This window comes from Numenius arquata, chromosome 6, assembly GCF_964106895.1.
Source record: "Numenius arquata chromosome 6, bNumArq3.hap1.1, whole genome shotgun sequence".
Taxonomy (NCBI): domain Eukaryota; kingdom Metazoa; phylum Chordata; class Aves; order Charadriiformes; family Scolopacidae; genus Numenius; species Numenius arquata.
Genome location: NC_133581.1, coordinates 48,441,598 through 48,456,203, shown reverse-complemented (window position 1 = coordinate 48,456,203; position 14,606 = coordinate 48,441,598).

The window sequence follows — 14,606 nt, the reverse complement described above, 5'->3', positions numbered from 1 at the left end:
GAGGTAACTTATTTGTTTTTCAAAGCACTGAGATAAGAAGTCTTCCAAAATTCTGGCCAATAACCTTTTATTTTTGAACAGTGTGGAAGAATAATTGCACAACAAAGTGCCTGGCTTTTGGACTTTATTGATTTATATAAGCGGAATTAGAATTTTTCCTTTTTTCACAAATGAAGTTGCCATTAAGTAACTCTGTCAGAGATGACAGTCTGGATAACCCTTGCTTACTTGAATGAGGTATTTCCTTTAAAAAGAAACACTTGTTTTCTAGATTTGATACAAATTGGGATGTCCACCCACCAAGCATTTCATTGCTTGATTTCAAACCCTATCAGATTAAGTAACTGAAAAATGATTTTTCTTTCTGCTTGTGATGAAACATTCCAAAATGGGTATGTGGAAATAACCACCTCTTGTCACGTTTTTTGTTTTTAAATTGAAATAACATATTTCAATATTGAAAAATGAAAATGTTTTGATTTGGTTTGTTGAACTGACCAGAATTTTTTTTTTTTCATTTTCACTCCTAGCTGTGCTTTTCTAGAGTTGTAAATTATCTCCTGAGCATATAAATTACCTCCGGAGAATGGGAGCATTCCTATTCTACCCTCTGAGGTGGTTTTTCTTCCTAGATGAAGTTTCCCATGAAGCATTAAACCATTCAGTTGAATGACTGCACTGTATCATGGAAGGACTTGGCCATAGGCATGTTTCATGTGTGAGAAGTATCTGAGCCTGAACCGTCAGAAAACAATATGTCATGATATGCTGAAGTTAGGCCTTACATTTCTAAGCTTCTCTTCTTCTTTTGATCTTTTTTGTTTGTTTGTTTAGTATGGTGTTCTCTGTAAATTCAAAACTATTTCCAAAGGGGCTCTTCCCTCCCTCCCTCTTCTGTCCTTCCTTTACTCCGTATAGCTGAAGTATTGCTGGTGAATATACCTGTCTGGCTGCCTTTGTTGCCAAATGTTTGAGTTGTTACAGCTCTCACTGAGTCTGGCATTCTGTAATAATACATCATGACAAATTGTTTTAACATTCACTGCTAACACGGCATTGTCTGCTATGACCTATCCAGATGCCCTGTTCCCTCAGTACCACAACATACATGCCCTCTGTCTAGATTATCCCTAGCCTTGCACCTAGATATCAAAGTCTCTGGTAGTTAATTTACTGACCTGCTGCACTGCTTTTCTTCCTGCAGTTATGATGGGTGCATATCAAGTGGCGCTCAAAATTAGTAAAATACTGCCTGTTGCCTGGACTTAAACTCACAATATTAATGTGCAACACTGCAGTAACCATTAGATTTATTAGATTCTGCCATGCACATTTGTAATATGGAAACATGCACACATATTTGGAATATAAAAACCGCACAGATGCAGAACATTTTACAACATGTATTTGAGGCAGTTTAGAATTACTGCTAAAATGTTCCAGCATGTGAAGAAAGGCAGATTGTCCAATTTTGAACAACACTTATGAATAAAGTTATACAAAACTTGGTTACATGGACTGAAGAAAATCTTAGCTGTGGTCTCCCAAGGGCTAGTCACAACAGAAATGTGATTAAACCTGACCAGCAGGGGCTTCTGGGCAACAGCGTATTAGAGAGCTGAGCAACTAAGGTCCATCACGTTAAGAATTAGTACTATGATAAAATTATGTTTTTCTGAAGACTGTGTGACATGTTGAAGAAGCATTATTATTTTACTGTAAGGAATCCAAAAGGAAGACTTGTGGGCAGAAGCATACGGCTAGAGATGTGATAACCCAATGGCTAAACTTTTTTTTACCATTACTTCTTCGGTAACTAATACCACATTAGGTTATTTCCTGTGCTTCTTTCTTTGGTTAAAAAGACCCACTGGATATTTTTTTTGCCGGTGTCAAAGATTCTGAGTAGTCAGTAAATCTGAAATCTCAAGTACATACCACTGAAAGAAAGAGTATAGTGATGAGCTGGAGAAACTGCCTGCTAAGCAAGCTTTAAAACACAAACAAAACATCATCCAAGTATTGAAGCCAAAAGAGAAATTAAACAAAAGTCAGAGATCAATTCAGCTGTCACTAGAGGAGGAAATGCTCTTTCAGTTTACTGGTTTAACAATCAGATGGAGAATTTAGCTGGGCTTTGTTTTTCTTATTATTAAATCAAGAGCCTAAAAATATCAGGCCACTGTCACAAATAGAACTGGGCAAGTTATTTTTAAGGAAAATTTATTGAACAAAACCTTTATACAGTGTGACTGACCCTTTAAGTCCAGTGACCACTCTGCTGCCTTTGGCAGGATCTCAGAAAGGGAAGGAGGACTAAGGAGATGATAGAAAACATCTGGAGCTCCCAGAAATACTCTTTCAGATCTAGTGATCGGTGGAAGACAAAGAATTGAAAAGGGCTATTTTAGACCCTAGTCAGGGCAACCTGAGAGCAAGAGCAAAAATCCTGATGGAAAAAGCAGTGCAAAGGACCTCTGAGATGGAGAAATGTTTTACAAAAGGAAGGCATTGGAGAAAATTTGCTAAAAATGTCATAAGTAGGTGAAATCTGAGGAACCAAAAAGAGGATAGTCAATTTTTTCAATGGGTGACATGTAAAATGGGAAACTGGAATAAAAGCACAAATGGATGGTGGGCTACAAGAGCCTAACGAGCTCTTCCCTGGGAAGGGGTCCACAGGTCTTCAGTGTGTCTTTGTGCCCTTATAACTGGTGCACTGGCAACAAGGGTTGCACTCACACAGGCCTGGTGCCAAGCCCCCTGTCAGACGGCTCCCTCAGCTTGTAGCAGATAAGCTGGACAAGGATCCTGTTTGTAGACTACCTTTTGTGGCTGCCTTTGAGGTGGTATATGCTGTCTAGCCAGAGAGCTCGCCTGTATATGCTGGCCCTGGCCCAAGCCATGGCAGAGCGTGACTTAACCTCTGAGCAGGCCACCCACACGTGGTCTTTGCAGCGTGTCTGCTGCTGGGGCTCTGGGCTCCCAGCTGCTCTGAAGGCATCTCTGAAGGAGCCGGGAGGCCCCAGCAGCCCCCGTTGCTGTCCTTGGCCTACATATGATGCCTACGCAGGCTGAGCACAGGCTGGTCTTTTTTTTTTGTCAATCGTGTGATGTTAAAAATGTGTTTGAGTGGCCCAGGGGTGGCTTGTGGATGCTTCGTTGTCACTTCTAAGTCTGCTTTTTGTAACTTTGTGTGTTGGAATTGCATGCACACAGGCACTATATCTGCTCCTTGGCTGTGGGAATGACAGGTTGACTGTGCTTAGAAGATGCTGAACGTATCCTGTGAATGTATGTGAAAGACAAGTCCTTTTTATGAACCATCTTCTGGACAAACCTTTTACTGCATCTATGTTTGGGACCATTTGACTATCTCATCTGCTCTTATACATAATATATGCTGTGGCATTTCACATAGATATTTGCACAGAAGAAAAGCAAAAGGATTCTTCATAAAGATATATGCAGAAAGTGCTTTTTAAAAAATATTTTTCGAATAACTGCGGGTAGATGATTGTCCTGAAGCGCACACAGTTTATGTCACATTTTATACTACATCTTGAGAAGAAATAGGTTGGTTATTAAAAAAAAAAAAGGTCAGGCTACCTGTGAGAACTTGGATCATGATTAATGAGTTCTTTAAATTCTGAGATAACATTTTAATGCAAAAAAACCTAGCACCAAAAACAAACAAACAAAAAAAGAAAACAAACAGACAAAACAACTCAAGAAGGCTGTCAGTAGGAAGTATGTGTATTTAATTTCAGTAGTGTTTGTTTGTATGTCCCCAGAAAACTGTATTTCTTTTACCTAAAAGAGAGAAGGAGGGAAAAAACCAAGGCCTTCATGGAACTTAAAAGGAAAGGCTGCCCCAGAAAAAATATTAGTTCTTAACAATATTAGAGTTGTCATAATACTGCAACATTCTTATTAAATTTGGATGTGATGATGTTTTAGACCATAGACAGATTGGACTGCAAGTTGTTGGGCCCTGCTTTTGAATGCCCTCTGGAATGGAGGGCAGAAGAGGTATCTGGCAGTGTGTAGTGAACACACATTCTTTAACCACTTCAGTGCAAAATTCAGAATCTGAGCTAACCCTGTCAAAGAAGAGCAGCCAAAGCAGAGCTACCTACGTTCCCAGACAGACAAGCAATGCTTACCAGTCCTGCTCTGCTGAGAGGGTGATAACCTCTGTCAGCAGAACGGAACAGGCAGCTGGGGGAACAGCCAGAGTTGTCAGACATGGTCTGATATCCAGCTATGTCTGACCACACCTTTAGAGTGCTGTGCACTGTTTTAGCACGTGAAAATCTTTTCACATACTTAAATTCTTTGAATTTGTTCTTTTTTACAAAGGAATGCAGACTATGGTTTGTGAGCGGTCCACACAGATGCCTCAAAATCTGAAATCATGCTGGCTTCCAAATCCTACTTTGCTTGGGAACTTCTGGTCATTAAATGAACAAAGCAGTCTATACTCTGAATTGTAAGGCTTGCTCCTTGTTCAAATAAAAGAACGCTCTGGAAAGTCCCATAGAATGGGGAGGAAAACATTTATAATTTAGAATTCAGAGGGTTTTATCACATCATCAGAATTGCTGTCCTGTTTACAATCCTTCAACATTTTCACCTTGCAAATAGCTTGGGCGGGTATAGCAGCTGCATAGCCAGGGTACCACTGCCCCGTGGCTGAACATCACGAGCCTGCTGCTGGCCTTTTCCCCTGCTCACAGAGAATCTTTTTATCACGGCCTTTCCTGCAGGGTAACCTTTTAGCGCTCTTTAGCATCACTGCCCCATGACCCTGCAATCTTGGGAGTGATTTTTTCCTAGTCATGGTCCTAGAAATCCCAGTGTTTTGTTATCACCTTTGCCATCTTCCAGTGTCTTCACTTTCGATCTGAAAGGAAAGTAACAGCCCTTGTAATCCAGTGCCGGCCTCTAGGACCGCAGAACTTCTTTCTTACTGGCCTCTTTACAGTATATAAATGCAAAACATACTGAACATGTATTTTCTGTGTAAGAACATTATTTCAGATGACTGTCTGGCAAAGAAAATGTTTCTGGATTGGAAAAAACAGACTAGCTTGCAAATGCTGCCAAAAGCACTGAATCTTTTTTTAAGGGCAGACACTTTGGATGCTTCAGCTGGCAGAAAATTACCAAGGGGTATTTTTCAAAATATAAAGTACTGTCCTTTTGAAAATGCCCAGTTCTTTAGAAGAATGTGAAGTGTATTCACAGGACATTGGATTTCAGCCACCTGACACTGCTAGAGTAAGAATTGTTCTTGCAAATCAAAATTGTACTTTGTATTTTAATAGTACTAATAAAATGGACTGAAGGAAACTCTTGCATTTGAGTAGGAGTTTATTTTTAGGTACCTCAGTAGCTGAAAATAGAATTTCCTATACATAGGAACCACATTTTGCCTCTGGTGTGGGTGTTCCTGTCTGGGCAGGCTTGGATGTGACTACTGGTGACGGATGAATTATCAGTTCTGCACTCATGGCAAGCCATGCTTGCATTGCTTTGGAAGTTTAACGATGACCTGCTGAAATGCTGAACCCAGAGTCTTAGACATAAACTCAGAGAAAATAAACATCTATCTGTGTATGGGCACCGGTTCTGTAGGCGTTCTCCAAACTGCATTTGGAATGCAGCATCCTTGCTGACTTCTGCCTCTTGGGGCTTTTAGAAATGTTTGTGAATGAATTATATAAAAGTCTGCCCTTTCTCCTCTGTGTTGCATATTTTTTGTTCATGTGTTTCCTTTCATCACACATCTCTGTGAGAAAAGTTCAAGCAGTCTCGGGGAGAGGAGAGGCAATATAGGCTGTTAGATTTGTGGACCGGAACAGTAGGGATCATGTTAAGTATTGTCTGCCTGGTTCTGTCGAGCTGACCTATAAATTATCATTACACAACTTTGTAATGTGAACTATAAAAATAAGTATTGAGAAATGAATAGGTCAGAGAATGAGAGTGAGTTCATTCTGTTGTGATTTCAAAACCACAATAGTTTCCCCCTTTCCTCTTCTTCCCCCAGAAGCAGAAATGGAATTACATCATTTTACTTAGGTTTATCTGTCAGATTTTCCATGGTTCATTTGTAGATTCAAGAGTTCAGGCAGTTCAAAAGTAATTTATTTCTCTTTATTTTAACTGTGGTTTTGTTTTTTTCCTTTTTTTTAATTTCTTGAAAAACAGCCATTCACAGTGTGTTGGATTCTAGCTATTTTTCTTAATTATAACAAAAAGGGTTTTTGGTTGTTCGGGTTTTTTTTGTACCTGCCTTTGGAAGAGGATACATTGAGAGCTTTTCAGACTGTAGTCTAACTGCACAGAAGATACAGTACATACATATTAACATCAGTACTGCTATATTGCTATCAACAGTTTTTCACAGTCTGGAATGACTCGCTACTCAAAAAGTGGTTTGGGGTTTGTAACTTAAACAGTTAAACTTAAAAGTCTTAAACTCTTAGCAGCAAAAAGTGACTATTAATGAAAAAAATCACTTGTACAGCTATGGTGCATGAAAATTTGAAAACAAGAAAAGATTGCGGATTTCCTAAAAGGAAACAAAACCATGTGAATTAAGCCCCTCTGATACATTCAAAGCACTGAAAATATGTTGTATACAAGTCAGTGTAGCTTTTGAAAATTAGCAACGTGGCAACACAAAACGTACTTCTTCATATTCAGATAAAGAGAGCAAGTGCGTAGAAAGCAAGAGAGTGCAGTAGTCGAGGCCCTTAAGCCGGCACCCACACGGCTCAGGTGGCACCGCTCTTGGGACAGTGCAAGTGAGCACTCCCTGTGGATGCAGCTGTAGTGACCATGCTTTTGAAGCCCCCTCATACAGTAGTTGAGAAATTGAAGTGCACAGTTTAGACAGGAGATAGGTGGTTGAAATCCTTAATCTGGGATATTTACAACTTCAGAAGACAAGCTTAGATAAGACGAGGAGGTATCGTTGCCTAGAAAAGTGGTTCTGAATCAGAAGGAATCTAGACTACTAAACCCACAGTTTAAATGCAGGCGATCTACTGAAATGGTAGCTTCATCTCAATATAAATTAATAATAATAATAATAGTGTCTATTAATTCTGATATTTAAGTGGCTTTTTGCATTAGGTCCTGCTGTGTATTCAGTGATTTTTTTTCAAAACCTAGTGACTACCTGGAAATATGAATTTCAGTACAAAAGAGTACAATACATCTCCAGGTAACTCCTAGGACAATCTGGTTATAACAAGTCACGATCTAGTCTTGAAATGCATTCTTCTGTTCTTGGGAACTGTTTTCATGTCAGAAACTTGCTTCAGCGGAAACTCAGTTCTTCTGTGTTACCGGTGAGTGCCATGCTAACAGAGCTAGAGAGTAGTGTTTGTTCAGGCTTATTCTTCATGTCCCCATGATTCCTGCCTGCACAGTTCTTGGACTGCCTGGGTCAGGCCAACTCCCATCAGTCATGAAGATCCAGCTGAGATCCATAATGGTGCCACCTTTCTTTCCCCAGTGGCCCTGTGTGCAGAGAGAGCTGGCTCTTCCCATGCTCACATCAGCTTCGGCCAGCGGAGACACCACCTGAGCAATCAGGGAAGTCCTGCAGCTGACGTGACAATGTCCTCGGCTGGCCAAGCTTCCACGTGAGACGTGGAGGGATGGGTTCCCCTGGGACTGAGCTGAGGGCAGGTAACTCAGTGGTGCTTCTTATGCACTTTTTGTCTCATGGACAGTGAGAGATGGGCTTTTCCAGCATGCGATTACAAGAATAGCTGTCTGATGCTTTTGCTCTGACTCATTCTTAAAAACAGCCTGTCAATCTCCATTGGCTATTTTGGGAGCCTGGCAATACACAAATCCCCAAAAAATCTCTTCGCTGAATGACTAAGGAGACAGGTTCCTGACTGACACTCTGAATCATCTTGCTGTGCCCAAGCATCTTTTAGCTGTTGAAACATCTAAGCTGGATGTGTCTTAAGCCAGTTTCAGATAAAATCGGGAATCAAACCCAAGAATCCTAGTTCACAGATTTTTTTTTTCCTGTAACCATTAGGAAACACATTGTACTTTTCTACCTCTAGGTATTTTCCATTATTTCAACTTCCTTCTGAAACTCAGACGTAAAGCTGCTTGCAATATTCAACTTTCAGCAACACAGAGAAAAAATCTGATATAAATATAGAACCAAAGAGGGTTTCTCAATTAATATATATATATATATTTTTAAATTTCATAAGGTATAAATTTTAAAGAGCTAAGAAGAGGTAATAATACCTTTTCTTTGATTTGGGCTTTTTGTGCCTGCAATCTATTCACTTGCTGCAGCTCTCTGAAAATTTTTTTTCTTGTTACAAAATCAGATGCAGATTGCTGTAAGCCATCTTAAATGTGCACGTCCCTGAGCAGTTATCTAATAACTTTGGCCAATGTGTGGGGTTTTTAAGATTTAACTGTAAGGACCACATTTTTTATAACTGAAGATTTGGGCTCAGTGAAAGACTGTTTTCCAGAAATGATATTCGGACACCTTCAGTCATACCAGAGCAAGCACATGCTCTATACTGCGAGCTGTGCTGGGAACTCTCTCTTCAGCTTGTCTTCTGGAGATTCCCAGTGCAAATGGACAACATGTGAATGTTTATGACCCTTGCATGATATAGCACCCTCTGATTTCTCCAGTCACTGTTCATGATTTTTCTCTTTGTGTTCAGCCTTTCTAGGGTGACTAATTTATGCAGTCCCCTCCTGCTCTTTACTAAACTGAGGGGTGGTGATTTGATCTGGAAATGTTAGCTCCCCAGAGAAGAAATACAGGAGCAATTTCCCAGGATGCTTTTATCTTTAATCTGCTTCCTTTCCCCAGCCTTCACCTTCATTTGACAAGGCACATGGTTCCAGCCTAGAGAGCTTCTGGATTAATGTCTATCATATTCTCATGGGAGCAGTTGTTGTGAACCTCCTGGCTTTATCTTTCATTGCCTGGGTGGTTCCTCAGGTTTTTCCAGGGAAGCAGAGTGATCCTTAACCTCAGTGATAAGAAGTGGTTTAGGTGCCACAAGTAGTAGCCTGCAGCCCATTTTCTCCTTGTGGAATACCACTCATCATTTCTGGCAAGTAATGCTCAAGGTTTCTTGAGCTATGCAGGCTTCCTGTCCCGGCAGTGTTAATTCACACCCTTTACATTTCTGCATGTTTGTCAATTTAACAACCACCTACTGTTATAAATGGTATTACTCAATATGGAATCAAATGTATTTTTTTATAGGTATAAGTCTTACAAATATTACTAGTAATAGGCTACAATAAGATCAAGATGAGAGAGAGGGGTCCCTCTAATGTAATCCTTTTGTCCTGGTGTTGCTGCTCCAGTCAGAGAAAAGGATTAAAAAAACACCTGTTTTGCTGATGTTTTGTTATGCTGATACATTTAATAATGAAGCAATTTGTTCCTCTTCCATTCCTTACAGTATGTATATTGCAAGCTTGTGTCTAATTTAATCTCCCTACTTAACTTGTGGTTTCTTGCTTAGTTTTTAGAATGGTTTTCTATTTTCTCATGGATTCCAAAGGGCAACTTCTTTGTGAATTCATGTATGTCTGGCTCACAGCAGACCTTGATGGCTTTAGCTATGCAAAGTCTCACTATATACTCTTACCACTCGATATCTGAGGCTCTTGCTCCAGGATAAAATAGCAACGGTCTCCAAAAGAATACTATATGCTCAGGCAGAGCATGGCAGATGCTATATGTAATCTAAAAATACATCAAAAGTTTTAGCACATTATTTTGGAAAACAAAGTTGATTTCTCATCTTATTTTCCATTGACACTCTGTAAATTCCGCTTGGGCAGACAGGACGTTTGACAAGGCCATCTTTGAACAACTAGAAAGAAAATGGCCAACTATTTGAAAGAAAGCCTAGATAGGTTCTAGCCTAGGAAGTGAAAGGTTTATTAAGCACTGGAATGGGCTGCCCAGGGAAGTGGTTGAGGCACCATTCCTGGAGGTTTTCAAAAGTTGGGTTGACATAGTGCTTAGAGACATAGTTTAGTAATGTGGGGGTTTTTTGTATGGTTTTCTTTTTGTTTTTTATCAGAGCTAGGTTGATGGTTGGACTAGATGTTTGTAAAGGTCCCTTCCAACCTAGATGATTCTATGATTCTAAGTAATTTCAGGAGGACACCAAATTTACTTAGTAAATTTATAAGTGTGAAACAACTTTTTAGGAAAGGTACAAGGTACATACTTCAGATACCACTCTTATGACTCCTGTCCTCACTTAAACTTCTGCTTGCATATCATTTATCTAGCATGAATTTGAATATAATAAAAGGGCATGTATTGAGTTTTAGTCCCAGTCAGTCCTGTATAATATGCTTCAACTCCATTTTAAAAAATCCTAATCTGAATTTTTGCAGTCTCCCATATATATATATGCGATATTACATATGTATCTGTATTAAAAACTTTTAATACAGAAATTTCCTATTTATACAACACTTGTTTCATTTGGTGGCAACCTGTTCTCGAGGAAAATAGAGACCGGTCATTTCCATACCTTCCTGTGATCATTCTGGTGACGTGTTTGCAGAAACCCAGCTAAAATCAAGCCCTCTAAAACCATCCTAATAGAGGTCCAGAACCATGCTAAATTAGCGTATGTTCATTAATATGGTAAATGAGTATGTTAGAATCAGCACTTCCACATTTGGTATTAGTATCTGTATTATTTTTCTTGTAGTCTACGAATGTAATTAGAAATTTCAGAAATATTAGTACTGAACCAAAAAATTCATGTATTTTGATGTCATGTGGAGACTCTTTCAATCATTTAGTTAATTTATTTTCATGAGCTGAGTGTGAAATATATATTGGATTTGAAAAATCACTATTCTCCTAAAGTGTTAGGGCACTCTAAGGAGTGTTGGTACATACTGTCTGTCTGCTTGCGGTGCACCTGAGGAGGCTGGAGCAGCACATGAGAACCTCTCTTGAAAGAAGAGTGAACAGGGGCTGCACAATGCGCAGGACCTTCCCAGTGCGGGTGAGAACCTGCGTTGCTCTGGCACTCTGAATATGTAAAGCAACTTTTCAGCTCTGTTTCAGCAAAGTAGGGAAACGAACACTTGAAGTCTGTGAATGCCTTGCTGAAACTGGCAGTATCATAGATGAAACAGAAACTTAATGCATGATGAAGTGCTTTGTCAGACTGCGCTTTGTTGAGTTGGGCTATTCTGGTGGAGCAGGAGAATGTGCAAACTGACGACTGTCCTCTAAGCTTTCTCCCATTAACTCAGAGGTTTAGATGCTGAAAACCATCTCAGCAGCATAAGCACTTTTGAAAATGTACCCAAAGGTTCCAAGGACAAAAATGTCATATCTGTGAGGAAAAATTTAAGCTCAGAAATCTTTAGCTGACAGACAGAATAAATGGTTGACTGCTTCAGTGGTAGTAAATGCTTTATTTAACACTGGCTTCAGATACGTGCTGGATCCTGACAACATTTGTAAAACCAGGCCCTTTTATTTTGTATTTGCAATATTGGCTTTTGTGCTTGACTTCCTGCGCTAAAGTTTTTAAAAAAAATGTTCTTGGAAAAGGCATATATGTTTGAATAATTATCTGGTTAATTGATTGAAACTCATTTACATTTAATAACATCCTCTTCTTCCCAGAAGCATACTTCTATAACAAAGGGTGCCTGTGTTTGAGTTTAAATGCACCAATTTGGTACAACCTTCCTTTGGTGTGAATAGATATTACAGGCAATGTGCACTCTTAGGTACAGTTTTATGTACTTCAGTTGGAACAGTCATCCCATCAATATTTTGGGTTTTTTTACTCACTGCAGTGTGCAGAATCCTTTCTAAATCAAGATCCTGTATATCACTTTGCACCATAAAATCTGGGCTTTCTTCTGAAGCTTGCACTTACAGCTTCTTCTACTAACACGGGTATTTTTGGACTCTGTGTATTGATCACCTCTTCCTTCACCGCTCCCACTCCTATTCCCAAATCTAAATGAGACAAAATAACAGGCTCACAGAACAGCTTCCATGTTTCTAATCACTGGATTCATCTAAAATGTGAGAGATGCCTGGGGAAAAAAACAAGTCTTTCCTCAGTTAATTAAGGATGTACTTTCTGTAATTAATACAAAGTATTACTTAAACAACTTTGAGAAAAGGAAGCAAGACAATTTCTTGGATAGGAGTATCAGAGCTCTGCCAATACATTTAAGGAGGTCAAATGACCTGACAACATGCCTGAACCCTCATCTGGTGAAATAATAAAAAGGCATAAGAATTCCTGTGTAGCCTTCCAATTTAACTGTGCTAAAGGATTTCTTAAAAAGAAATGTGGTATCAGAGGCAGGGGAAGTAAATATATAAAAAAGGACCAATGAAATTATTTTATATGTGTCTTCTAAGCTGAACAGCTGTAATATGTTACTGCATGTTGTCCTCAATTATATTTCTTCCTGGCATAGATAAGTTTCCTACTAATTGAAGGCTAATTAAAGAGATTTTCCATCTTCCACTCTTCCTTGCCGCAGTTCTTATATTATCATCTTGTTCTGTCAGTTTCTTATGGACAGGGACATCCTGTGCAGCCATGCTGTCCTATATAAGCAATTGATTAAAAAAAAATGCATCCTATTTGGTTTTGAAAATACCCTGCATAAAGATACTGTTAACATTTTTCAGATCTTCACAACAGGCCTGATCTGGTAAAGTCAGTGCAAGTCTTTCCACTGACATCAATGGGCAGTGGATCAGGGCTCATTTATGTGCTACTTCTAGCTGTGTTTTCTCCATTCTTTAATTCTGCAGTGTTTTCATGCTGAGATTTGTTGAAGTTGATAGAGACGATTCTTTTTTTTTTTTTTTAATTCTACACAAGTGGCAAATTTTGTGTTTATAAGCATCTTAAAGTCCAGCAAGTTTAAGAAGTTGTTTAAAGATCCCATAGAAAGAACCAGTAGAAAGAACTGATTTTGTGCCAAGAGGACATAGATGGACAGGACAATTGTGTAGGAGCAGTTCTGGCTAAAGACCACCAAACCCCAGAACCTTCTAATGTAAAAGCTCCCACAGAACTTCAAGGTTTCAGGTTCAACCTCTGTGTGCAGAAGACTGCTGTGTGTCCATACATATCTTCAGGGCACACACACGCACACATCCCCCCCGACCTTAGACTTACAATTAAACCTAATAGGCAATGTTTTACTTGTTTTTTGCCAAACTAAACCAAAAAATGGAAAAATATGTGCTTTTCTTAGAGATTTTTATTTCATAGAAAAGCATGCTTTTCTCAGTGTGTGTGTTCTGCCCTTTTTAAAACCAAAATGGCCTATAGCTGGCCAAAGCTACTCATCCTAATTGTCTATTCTGGAGTAATTTTGTATTCAATCAGTGAAGAGCCTGGGGACTGCCAGTTTCTGAGGGGAGGGTGATCAGGTTGTTCCTCTGGAGGATAACTCATTTGTAGAACTAAAAAAGGGGAGGCGAGAGAAAGGAAGCAGCATTGGGAGCTAGAGCAACATACAGGACAGTTATGGCATCTAGAGTGGGTTAGCCTGCCTTCTCTCTCAAATCTGCCAAAATCTCGATCATTCAGTGATGAGAAGAACCTCAGGAATAATAGGAGGAGGAACTGAGACAGACTTGCTGCTTCATAACAGCGATAGGACAGTGGTGAGCAAAGGTCAGTATGGGTCATTCGGTCTTCCTGTAAACAACAGCAACCTTTTTCACAGTGAAGTCTTGCTGCGCGTCACATTTTGGTTGCCTCTATAAAAAGAACAAAATACCTCCCCCCGTCAATTCCCCATCAGAGTACAGTAATGAAATGCCCAGCTGCAGATGCAGCAAAATCCATTCCAGTTCTGCTCAGTTATTGTCTGTCTCATCTTAAGCAGATGGCTGGACGATGATGTCTGCAGTAATAAAAATATTAAAAACAAAACCTGCCAGCTGAATTGGAAAACTGACTAATTTCTATTTTTATAATGTGGTACATGAAGCCATTATTTCTGAAGCCAGTAACGGCCATATTCAGCAACAGCCATGTGAGAACATTTAGTGGCGAGATGAAGCACTACTGGACTGCTCCATCCCTAGACTTCTGGAAGGAGAGGGCACCTCACAGCATATCCAGAGCAGGCAGGAAAAAACTGGCCGAAGACAGCCCCGTGCTGCTTCCATATGTCATTTGAAATAACAGTGTGAGCTGGTAGCAGCAAGAGACAGTCGTCCTCACTGAGACACAACGTCTCTGAGGCTTGCTCCAGCACTCTTTGCTTGCACAAAGGCACGTACATTGCACAGCCAAGCACTGCCTGGCACCACCACGTTCACAGTGAGCAATTAGCTCCAGTCTTTGGAGCAATTAGCACCATGGTCGTGCCTTTGAAAGAGCACGACTTTTACTTGCATTCCAGGTTCTCCCTTTGCTCTATGGTGTATTCTCTTTCTTTTTTTAGCTGTGGGACATAGAAACATAATATTAAATGTAAGCACAGTTTTTTATAGTTAAACTGTAAAGTGTAATTGCTCAGGTAGATTTCTCTCGTACTACAGGTTC